The sequence below is a fragment of the Mustela nigripes genome, chromosome 17 (genome assembly GCF_022355385.1).
Source record: "Mustela nigripes isolate SB6536 chromosome 17, MUSNIG.SB6536, whole genome shotgun sequence".
Classification (NCBI taxonomy): Eukaryota; Metazoa; Chordata; class Mammalia; order Carnivora; family Mustelidae; genus Mustela; species Mustela nigripes.
In genome coordinates this window covers 34,660,920-34,673,437 of record NC_081573.1, presented here as the reverse complement: position 1 = coordinate 34,673,437, position 12,518 = coordinate 34,660,920, and the positions used below count along the sequence as shown (strand labels likewise).

The window sequence follows — 12,518 nt, the reverse complement described above, 5'->3', positions numbered from 1 at the left end:
CAGGCACCCCACTGGTATCCATTTCTGCATCTAGTGAATGCTTTAGAGAAGGGGATTACATAAAATTTTAACCAACATGTTCTTTCCTTCTTCTCAAAATAACAAACCTGTAATACCGTAAAGTATATAGGAATAAACTTTAGAAAGAGCAGGTATACATCAGATTAGGGCTAGCCATTAGCCAATATTTTAAAGAAGTAATGGACATCATAGCACAACAATGATCAACCACAAAACTCACTAAATATACACAAAATATATATATATATATATATCTCCTGTCTGAGTCAATCTTAACATCCTGTCTGTTATGCATACTGGGACTATTTATTTCCATGAAGAAATAACATTAATAAGAAGAAAAAGAAGATTCTATCAGGTTTCTGTTATTGACATTTTTAATCACACACTAGCTCAGGTTTCCTAAGTAGTCAACACACTCAAGGCTTATGCTACATCTATTAACAGTCACTTAGACCCTTCTGGTTTAAACCATAAAAATGCTCCATGGTTGAGAGAAAGAGAAACAAATAAACAAACAAAATAGATGGGTGGTATTTCTAATTATAATCTGTCTTTGCCATGTACTAATCTTATTTATCACATTCTGGAGCAAGAAAAAATTATTGCTGAAATAGGTTAATATCTTAGAAGAGTTGTGTTAGGTAATATAGCAAAAAACCCTCAATAAATATTTTTTTCTGAATCATTTGTGTAATACATATTTTCCAGTGACTACCCTGTCCCATTCATCATGCAACTTCTGAGAAGCCATGGGGTATAAGACTTAATCTCTCTTTCAGAGTCATCCAAGCCTCTCTTTTAGAGCCGTGCAAACAAATAGTTAAATGCCATTGCCAGGACAGTTCTCTTTTCTTTCTGTCACCTTCAGCCATCCAAGATGTAGAAAGGAAAGAAGGCCAAGGGAACAAGGCTGGCCTCAGCCCCTGCTGTTGTGAAGAAGCAGGAACCCAAGTAGGTGGTCAATCCCCTATTTGAGAAAAGATCCAATAAGGAACAGGACATCCAGCCCAAAAGGGACTTCACCTGCTTTGTCCAATGGCCCTGCTATTGGCTGCAGCAGCAAAGGGTTAGTCTCTGTAGACATCTCAAAGTGCCCCCGTGATTAACCAGTTCACCCAGGTCACCTTGGACCACCAAATAGCCACTTATCTGCTTGAGCTGGCCCACAAATACAGATCAGAGACAAAGCAAGAGAAGAAGCAGATTGTTGGCCCATGCTGAGAATTTAAAGCTGCTGGTGAAAGGGCGGTCCCCACTAAGAGGCCAGCTGTCCTTCAAGCAGGGGTTATGACTGTCACCACGTTGGTGGAAAACAGGAAGGCTCACCTGATAGCAACTGTGCATGATGTGAATCCCAGTGAGCTGGTTGTCTTCCTGCCTGCTTTATGTTGTGAGAAGCAGCTCCCTAGCACCTTATCAAGGGGAGGGCCATGCTGGGCTTCTGGTCCACAGGAAGACTTATACCACTATTGCCCTCACACAGAGTAACTCAGAAGACAAAGGAGCTCTGGCTAAGCTGGTAAAATCTATCAGGACCAATTGCAGTGATAGATTGGACGAGATCTGCCATCACTGGGGAGGCAACCTTCTGGGTCCAGAGTCAGTGGCTCACGTTGTCAAGCTGGAAAAGGTAAAAGCTGAAGAATGGGCCACCCAACTGGGCTAAGCGTACACTGCTGAATTGTCTGTACATAAAAGTAATCAGAAGTTCTCTTTAAAAAAAAAAAAAAACCATTGCCAGAATAATAGTATAGGTGCAAACAAACATGATGTCACAGAAGAAAAAATAAATGACTCTGATCTGGGGAGAGTCGGGAAGGGTAATAGGAGGTGACAGCAGCGGAATGAAGAGGAGCATATGAGGTGCATGTGTGGGGAGAACAGGAAGAGACAGGTGGAAAGTGGGGAGGCTGGAGAACCCTGGTGGGATTAACCACAAGTTGCCGAACCATGAGCGCAAAGGAGAGCAGAAGTGGAGGGAGAGAACTAATGCTATTCCTGTTCCCACATACTGGTACCTACTCCATAGATACAGCTGTTCAGAAAAAAAAAAAAATTTTTTTTAATTAAACTGTTATTACTTTTTGGGCTCCTGGGTGGCTCAGTCGGTTAAGCATCTGCTTTCAGCTCAGTTCATGATCCCAGGGTCCCAGGATTGAGCCTCGCATTGGGCTCCCTGCTCAGTGAGGAGTCTGCTTCTCCCTCTGCCCCCCTCCCCCGCTCACTCTCTCTCTCTCTTTTAGTCTCTTTCTTTCATATTTTCTCTCACAAATAATTAATAAAATTTTAAAGATTTTATTCCATTTTATTATTTGACACAGAAAAAGGGATCACAAGTAGGCAGAGTCCAGCAGAGAGAGAGGGAGAAGCAGGCTCCCTGCTGAGCAGAGAGCCCAATGTGAGGCTCGATCCCAGGACCCTGAGATCATGACCTGATCCAAAGGCAGAGGCTTAACCCACTGAGCCACCCATGTGCCCCTAATTAATAGAATTTTTAAAAACCTGTTATTACTTTTGGGAAATGTAAGTGGATGCTTCCAGACTGGAAGAGATTCCCAGTTCTTCCTTTACCTGCTCTCCATTACAACTCATCCTTCAGCAACTCCCCTCTTCCAACACGAGCCCTCAAGTCTGTTCTACAGTACTTATTATGCAGAAGGCTGAATGATGAAAAGTTATCCAAACAGCACACTACAAGCTAACTATTCCTAGCGTATCTATTGACTGAAGAGATTTGCATTATGAACTAAGTCAGTGCAAAAAGACAATGGTAAATAGCAGCAAAAACAAAGAAATAGATCATTTAAATAAAAGAAAGGCGCTACCACCACCACGTTATCTGTTTCTCCTCTGCGGTTGAAATTTACCCTGGAGGAACCAATATAAACTAATATGAAAATATTGCTTTTGTTGTATAAAGGAAATTCTGTGGAATGGAATGCTAATTCTGTGTGTCTGATAGTCAAACAGGAAAATGACAGATGCATTCAACTGCAGTACTTCCAGTTTGGGGCTATACACACACTAAAATGCTGGAGACGTGAAGATAAACAAGCCATAGTCCTTGCTCCCAATGATGTAACAATTCTTTAAAGGGCACAAATAGGTCATTGCAATGCCCATTGGTCAAATGTACAAAAAATGATACACAAAATGTCATGGGAGGATAGAAGAGGAAGGAATTATCCTACTGTATTTGGATGGCATTATGTGGGGGAGGGAAGATCATTAACCAGGAAAACTTAAGAGGTTACATTTAAGCCAGGACGTGAATAAGCAGAAATGTTGATAAGGGTTACAGATGACGTGGGAGATGGAGTGCCCTGTCAGGAAGAGGGAATAATGTACAAAAGCCTCAAGAACAGGAAATAATATGACCATAGCAATTATTTCTATCATGAGAAGAAAAAGGGGTATCAGTGAGACCGATGGAAAGCAGTTACGTTTTGGGATGGGAGTTTAAGCTGAAAATATTGCATGGAGCCAGTCTGTAAGGCCTGCTTGTTTTATACCAAGAAAGCTGTAGCACATCAGATACTTGGAAGATAAGATTTGCTTTTCAAGAAGAAAACAAAAGTAGGGACAAGATGAAGCAAAGAGATATTACTTAGGAAGACCTGGGAAGAAGTTATTTTAATAATTTGGCGTGGCAGATGCTGTAACCCAAATCAGAGTTTACATGGGCTGGGGTAATTTTTATAATTCAGTAGAAAAGCAACAACTAAATAACACTGAATAATGATAAAGTGCTTAGACTTTCTCCCAGCCTAAAGCAAACCCCTCCCCTTTTTTTAAGTAAAACAAGTAAGGAGCTCCACAGAGACCTTGCTTTCAGAAATCCCAAGAATCCCAGTATATTTTCAAGACTTTGAATAGTGCCTAGCAAAGAGCAGGTGAATGAGTGAATTAATGAATGAGTGAACAAATGAACAGAGTTTTAACTGGCTTCTGACTTAGATCAGGTTCCCAGGAACTAGACTTTGAGGCAGAGACTGGAGCTCAGGAGATGTTTTGGGAAGCACTCTCTGGAAAAACACTTGTAAGAGATAAAAGAAGCAAGACTGGGCAGATAGAGAAGATAAACCACAAAGAAGCCTCAGTTAAAACTAGGGGGAGATCTGCATGGCTCCTCGGTGTTAACCTGTGCTTGAACCCTAGGTCAACTAGTCATTGAATGAGGACCACCCAACGGGCTAACGGGAGTTCCCAGAGAGGGAGTCAGCTCTACACTTTTGTTAGCAGCCAACCAGACCAGCCTCTGGGGAAAAGAATGCCTCATACTTAATGAGAGGTGAGTCTGCATTGTGCACTGCAGTTTGCCACCACATCCCAATTTATAAATGAGGAAGCAAATGATTGCCCTAAACTGACTGCAGGCAGGGGGCATCAGGAATCAAAATGGCGGTTCTTCCAGGGCAATACCAAGTGCTTGTAAGGCACCTGGGCTACAATCCTATACTTACCACATTCCATTTGCACTTTCTCCAGTCTCCCTGGGCACTAGTTTCCTGATATAGAAATGGAATATAACAGCAGTGCTCGTCTCACGGCATTCCGGAGAAATAAGGCAATATGTTTCATGGTGTACGGCATAGAGGTAGCATTCGTTAAATGGTGAAATAGTGTTATTTAGGAAACCCTGAGATTACAAGAGTGATTTTCCCCATGTTTCTTTCTTGGGTCATCTCCAATGCACTATGTTCAGGAATTAAACTTTCCAAGTCTCAAGTACCTGCAGTTCAAAGCTCCCTGCTGTTAGGACCCCAGAGTTTCTTCTATAAGGTCAAATGTCTTCTATAGAATGAACATGAAGTAAATATAAATTAATGGCTACAGTGGGCGCCTGAGTGGCTCAGTGGGTTAAGGCCTCTGCCTTCAGCACGAGTCATGAAGCCAGAGGGGATGGAGCCCCGCATCGGGCTCTCTGCTCAGCAGGGAACCTGCTTCCTCCTCTCTCTCTGCCTGCTTCTCTGCCTACTTGTAATCTGTCTGTCAAATAAATAAATAAATAATCTTAAAAAAAAATTAATGGCTACAGAGAATATGTCCATTCCCCTACCAAGCATAGCTCTCCTGTGCAAGCACGTCACAGGACTAGGAAGACCCGGGAGTACCTGTCAGACCTGTAAGTTTAAAGAAGTTGCTTAAACTCCCAGAATCTAAGTTTCTTCACTGATAGTAGAACCTTCTTCAAAAGGTTGATCTGAAGAGTACATGAAAGCGTATCCACATGTAAAGAGCCAAGCAAACTGGCAGGGGGCACTGGCTCTTTAAGGGCTTCAAATTCCAAATAATAACTTCCTTTTTGTTCCTGAGACCCTGGTCCTAGTTCTAGTACTAAATTATTCTTCTCACAGACCTGTGTGGAATTATACCCCCAGGGTTTAAAAATCAAACAAATAGGGGTGCCTGGGTGGTTCAGTGGGTTAAAGCCTCTGCCTTTGGCTCAGGTCATGATCCCAGGGTCCTGGGATCGAGGTCCACATCGGGCTCTCCACTCAGCAGGGAGCCTGCTTCCTCCTCTCTCTCTCTCTACCTGCCTCTCTGCCTACTTGTGATCTCTGTCTGTCAAATAAATAAATAAAATCTTTTTTAAAAAAAAATCAAACAAATAAGATATCACAAAACCTCTTTACCTTATATAAAGAGGAAGTGCAGTTTTTTAATTCAACAAAAAAGGACATAATATTGTAAAAGAAAAAAACTGTGTACATTATATGAAAATAGTTATAATGTGCTATATTACTTATAGTAGAAATAATGCACCAAATCTTTGATTTTGCCATGTTAACGTCTTTGAACCCTAACCTTGTACCCTGCTACGCTGTTGTACTAATATTAGTATGGCACTTGAGGGCAGGGATTATAACATCAGACAATTTACATTCAAAACCTAGCTCTGCCACTATGTGATGAATTAAGATCCCTAAGCCTCAGTACCTTATTTGCAAAGTAAACATGAACAGTAGCATCTAATTCATAAGATTTTTTGATGAACAAATAAGATAATGCATGTAAAGCTGCTTTATGCAGTAGATGGGATTTGAGAAGTCTTACTAATATAAGCAGCCATCAAATTTTTTTTTAAAAACACTGTATTAGTTTTTCAGAGCTGCTATAACAAAATACCATAGATTGGGTGGCTTAAACAACAAAAATGAATTTTCTCGGAGTTCTGGAAACGTCAAGTCTAAGATTAAGGTGTCAGCAGGTTTGGTTTCTCCTGAAGACTCCTTCCTTGGCTTATAGATAGCTGCCTTCTTCCTTTGTCTTCACAGGGTCCTTTTTGGGTGTGTGCATGACTGGCATCTCTTCCTTTTCTTATAATGACACTGGTCATATCGAATTAGGGCCCCATCATAATAGCCACATTTTAATGTACTCATACCTGCAAGAACTTATCTTCAAATACAGGCACATTCTGAGGTACTAGAGGTTGGGACATCAATATGTGAATTTTGGAGGGAACCAAATTCGGTCCTTAACAACCACTTACTATTTGTTATCTATGACATGTCAGGCACAATGCCAGAAACTACTTTCTTCTGGACTTGCCCCAAGGGTGTTCTTAGCTATACTTCATAAATTCTTTTACTCATTAAATCAGCTCCTTTAGCAGCTTACTTACCCTTATGTTTTTTTATCAAAATAGAATGTCTTCCTAATTATTTTAGATACAACATGTATGTTCACTATAAATACTCAGACATTATAAAAATATACAAAGATAAAAGGAAGCCTACCAATAACCCCACCATAAAGAAATAACCACTATTTCCAATTTTGTAGATGGCCAGAATTTTTTCTTTTTCTGTTCATCCATACAGAAATTTGTTATTTTTCTGTACTAGGATTATATCCCACCTCTGTCCATATTTTTCACTTTAATTATTTTAGACAATGTTTTTCATCTCAAGAAATAAGTTGTATCACAACTTTAACACCACATATTTCATGGTAGCTCTGTTTTCCAATATTAACTTGTCTACAGTCTTCCTCCTATTATTGAAAAAAAGTTCAATGAGCATCCTAGTTAAAGTATCTTTGTCCTGATCGCTTCTTTCATATACTTTCTTATATAAAAGCATAAAAAAACCTTAGATTCACTTATACATATTTCCAGATTGCACTCTAGAAAGATGTTCCAATTAGACTCCTAAGTGCTAACAGGTTAATATAATTGCCAGGAAACGTGCTGATTTTGCATCAATCCTTTTCTACCCCCTGCTTCCCCCAACTATAACCATCTTTTTAAGAAGCCATATAATATTAATCGAACCAATATAACATGGCCCTTTCTGCTCAGAGTGAAGGGGCTTAAACAGATGATACAATTTGCAAGTAACACATGGAAACATATATCCAAGTGCTAAATTGCATGTAGTACAGATGCTAAGCACCCTGGGAGGCTCAACTTACTTCTTTCTGCTTTTAGTCCCCAGTCAGGGTTGAAATGAAACAGATCCATGAGCTACAATGTGTTTAATGCATTGTACTGAAGGAATACTTAATCTTCTGACTCAACTTTGGAGAGATTGAAGCAAAAATAGCCCTACCAACTAACTCTCTGCTTTCACCTGGCTCCATGATTACCCTTACCCACTAAATGCCAGCCACACTGGCTTTATGTTTCTCTAGTATTAAGCTCGTTGCTAAATAAAAGGCTTTCCACTTGCTCTGTCTCATCCAAATGTTCTCCAGCCAAGTCATCTCCAGTGGTTTCTTCCCACTATTCAGGTGTTGGTGCCATTCATTGTACTCATGACATCCTCAGGAAGACCCTCACTGATGACCCAATCAAAGGCACCTTTAATCGACTCCATTAACTATCTTTATAATACATACCATGGGTGAGAATTATCTAGCTTATTTTGTACTGGTTTTGCTTTGGCCTGTACACATTAAAATGCAAGCTCAATGAGGACTGTAATCTTGGCTACTTCACTGTATAGAATTCTATATTTCTATTTAACATATACAGTATTCCTTAGACTTTAAGATACACTTTTTTTCACATTTAAACATCAAGGTGTGTATTACACTTAATGTCATTCAGACAGCAATTTAGATATAATTGGTATTGCTTACACATGATCAGACTTGGTCATAGCAGCTCATATTTTCATCTCTTCATTGGAGTTCAGATAGTGTTGAAACTACATGTGTAGAGTTTAACTACCATGTAAAATAGCTTTGAAAATATGTTACAACTCTGCATTGACTTGAAAGATTGAATAACAGAAAGTCATAGAAAAGAGTACCAGTAACAGAACATACATTTGATATTAGTCAAACAAATAATTATCACCAAGAGAAAGGGTTACATCCTCATATTTTCCTTCAAAATAAAAAAAAGTACATTATGGGGCTAGTGAAATGGAAAGATACAAAAGTAGATTAAGATGTGTTACATGTGAAAGCTGTGTCTATTATCTGTCAAACAGAAAATATATAAATCACAAACATTTATACATCCAAAAATGGAGCAGAGAGAACTTCAAGTAAAAGTAGACATATAATTTATAGAAAAAGTAGAAAGAATATCAGGAAAGACATGGAAGACTTGAAAATCACAACTTGATTTCATTAAAATTTAAAAACATTCCTCCCAATAAAATCAGAGTATATAGCCTTCTAAAGTGTACATGGAATAGTTACAGACAGAGCATATTCCAAGCCATAAAAAATTCAGGTCATATACCACTGGCTTACACCACACACAAAGATAATTTCAAAATGGATTAAGAACCTAAATGTGAGATCTGAAACTATGAAAATCCTCAAAAGGAGCACAGGCAGTAATTTCTCCAATATCAGATACAGAAACTTTTTTCTAGATATGCCTCCTAAGGTAAGGGAAACAAAAGCAAAATTAAACTATTGGAACTACATCGGGGTGCCTGGGTGGCTCAGTCAGTTAAGCATCTGCCTTTGGTTCAGATCATGACCCCAGGGTCCTGGGATTGAGCCCTGCATCAAGCTCCCTGCTCAGCAGGAAGCTTGTTTTTCCTTCTCCCTCTGCCTGCCACTCCCCCTGCTTTCTCTGTCAAATAAATAAATAAAATCTTCAAAAAATAAATAAATAAACAATTGAGACTAGCTTCTGTGCAGCAAAGGAAACAATCAACAAAACTAAAAGACAACCTACTGAATGGAGAAGATATCTAAATAAACACAAAGGACCTAGAATCTCCAAAACAATTTTGAAAGTTGAGAACTAACATTATAATTATAAAGCTACAATAATCAAAAGAGTGAGTTATTACCATAAAATTTGAGGAAGCAGTATGCAGCTTCCTCAAAAAATAATTCCTCAAAAAAAAATAATAATTAGGTCCATATAACAGAACAAAGAGTCCAGAAATTAGACCCAGACATACATAAACAACTGATTTTCAACAAGGTATAAAGACAATTCAGTGGAGAAAGAAAAATCTTTTAAACTTGTTATGGAAGGGAGCCTTGGTGACTCAGTCAGCTGGGCGTCCAACTCTTGATTTGGGCTCAGGTCATGATCTCAGGGTCATGAGATAGGGCCCCACATGGGGCTCCACTGTAGGTGTGAAACCTGTTTCAGATTCTCTCTCTCCCTCTGCTTCACACCCCCCCACCCCCATTTGCATGCTTGTGCTCTCTCTGTAGAAAATAAAATAAACACATGGTGATGGAATAATTGGCTATTCATAAGCAAAAATAATAATATTATTATTTATTACGTATAATTAATAATAAATGAGCAAAAGATTTGAACAGAAATGTCAACAAAGAAAACATATGAATAGAAAAGAAGCATGTGGGACAATGTTCAATATCATTAGTCATTAGGAAAATATAAATTAAAATCACAATTAGATACTACTGTGCATCTACTTAAACGGTTAAAAAATTTTCTAAATGACCATACCAAATGTTTGCAGGAATATGAAGGAACTGGAATGTTCCTATACTGCTAATGGGAAAGTAACATGGTAGGATCACTTTGGAAACAAATGGGAATTTTCTTTAAAAGTTAAATATGCACCTACCATATGATCCAACCATTCCTCTTCTAGTTATTTACTTAAGAGTATATGTGCATTCAAAGATTTGTGCACAAATGTTCATAAAAGATATAAGTGTAATAGCTAAAAACTAGAACAACCCCAAAGTTCATCAATAGGTAAATAAATGAATAAATTAGTATATCATACAATGAAATACTACTCACCAAGAAATGAATTATTAATATACAGTACAAACATGGATGAATCTCAAAACAAGTAAGCTGAATGAAAGAAGCCAGAGCATGAGGATGTGGAGAAAAATTGTTCTGCACTGTGAGTAGGAATGCAAATTGGTGTAGCCACTGTGGAAAACAGTATGTAGCTTCCTCAAAAAATTAAAAATAGAACTACCTTCACATCCCTGGGTGGCTCAGTCAATTAAGCCTCTGACTATTGATCTCAGCTCGGGTCTTGATCTCAGAGTTATGAGTTCAAGCACCACATTGGGTTCCACACTGGGCAAGGAGACTACTTTATAAAAAATAAAATAATCACACTACTGAGTTTTTACCTACAGAATAGGAAATACTAATTCGAAAAGATATATGCACCCATATGTTTACTGCACCATTATTTGCAATATCCAAATGATGGAGACAGCCCAAGTATCTATCAACAGATGAATGGATAAAGATGCAGTGTATGTATATATATATAATAAAAAAGAATGAACTCTTGCCATTTGCAACATATGGATGTATCTAGAGGGTAAAATGCTAAGTGAAATAAGCCAGTGAGAGAAAGACAAATATTCTATGATTTCACTCATATGTGGAATTTAAATAACAAAACAAATGAACAAAGAAAAGAAGAGACAAACCAAAAAAGAGACTTAACTACTTAACTACAGAGAACAAACTGAGGATTACCAGAGGGGAGGTTGGTGGGGGGATTGGTGAAATAGGTGAAGGGGAGTCAGAGTACACTTATCACAATGAGCACTGAGTAGTGTATAAAATTGCTGAATCACTATATTGTACACCTGAAACTAATATCACAATGTACCTTAAAGAAAAAGAAACCAAAAATAGTACTTATTGCATAATATCATATATGTAAAATTATAGAAAACATAAACTAACCAGTAGTGATAGCAAACAGATCAGTGGTTGTCTAAGAACATGCTGGAAATAAAGGAAAGGTTTGTGCAGCTGGGGAGATAGGGATTACAAAAGGACCCATAGAAACTTCTGGGGATAAGGAATGTGTTCAGTATCTTGATTGTGGTGAGGTTTTCATGGGTGTAGCATACATCAAAACTTATTATGTACCTTGCAGTTTATTGTATGTTATTTATACTTCCATAAAGCTATTATCCAAAAATGCATGCATCTCTACTTAAAAAGAGAAAGTACAGATTAGTTCCCATATCATATATAAAAACATGTTATATGGAGAAAAATATGACAATAGAAAAGAGACGCAAAGAGTATCTTATATAAAATATCCTCACTATATCACTGCCCTATGACATAAATTTCTCTTCAAAATTAAAGATATGGTTCATAGGTTAACAAAAGAGAGTTCCCATTTTCTGAATTTTTAAATAAATATGTTTAAACTTGTAAGATTAAAATCACATTGATTATAAATACATTTAATTGATTTTTTTTAAAAAGTAAAAAATGGGGCGCCTGGGTGGCTCAGTGGGTTGAGCCGCTGCCTTCGGCTCAGGTCATGATCTCAGGGTCCTGGGATCGAGTCCCGCATTGGATTCTCTGCTCAGTGGGGAGCCTGCTTCCCTCTCTCTCTCTCTCTGCCTGCCTCTCCATCTACTTCTGATTTCTCTCTGTCAAATGAATAAATAAAAATCTTTAAATAAAATAAAATAAAATTTAAAAAGTAAAAAATGTGAAATACATAAAGCTACCCAAAATTGTTAGAGATTTTTTCAGATAATTAAGAAAATATATAATCATATAAAATTTGTAAAGTATAAACGTGTAAAGTATATAAATTTAAAAAGCAGAAATAAAATAGTAAATAAATCCATATCCCAAGGCAACTACTCCTTGTTTAAAAAAAACTAAAAAGACAGATATCAAAATGTATTTGAGCAGATATTTGAAATCATAATCTCCACACAGTTTTGTATTATGATTTTTTCTTAATATTGAATCAAAATATTTCCTCAATCACAATAGAAACTGCAATAAATTTGTCACCTTGACTATTTGATTTGAGATGGTTTTAGTACATCCTAGGTATGTGGCTGTTGTTCTTTGACTTTTTTAAAGCTTTGACTGCTCTTAATAAATAACATAGATTGGAAAGATAGAGGCATGATCTTAATTCTACATTTTGTATGCCCCTCACCACTCAATAGGACTAGAGAAAGTTTCTGGTATTTTCTCTGCAATTTGAAGTCTTTTGGGGGCTTAGTATAAATAGTTGTAGGTCAACATCTCAGCAGCTTTCTATAAAACACAAAATAGAATATGTCCAAAATGC

General features: G+C 37.7%; 1 pseudogene; it reads left to right on the top strand.

Moving 5' to 3' along the window:
- The first annotated feature begins 895 nt into the window (after positions 1-895).
- On the top strand, positions 896-1,690 carry LOC132005645 (large ribosomal subunit protein eL8-like; annotated as a pseudogene).
- Positions 1,691-12,518: the final 10,828 nt, after the last annotated feature.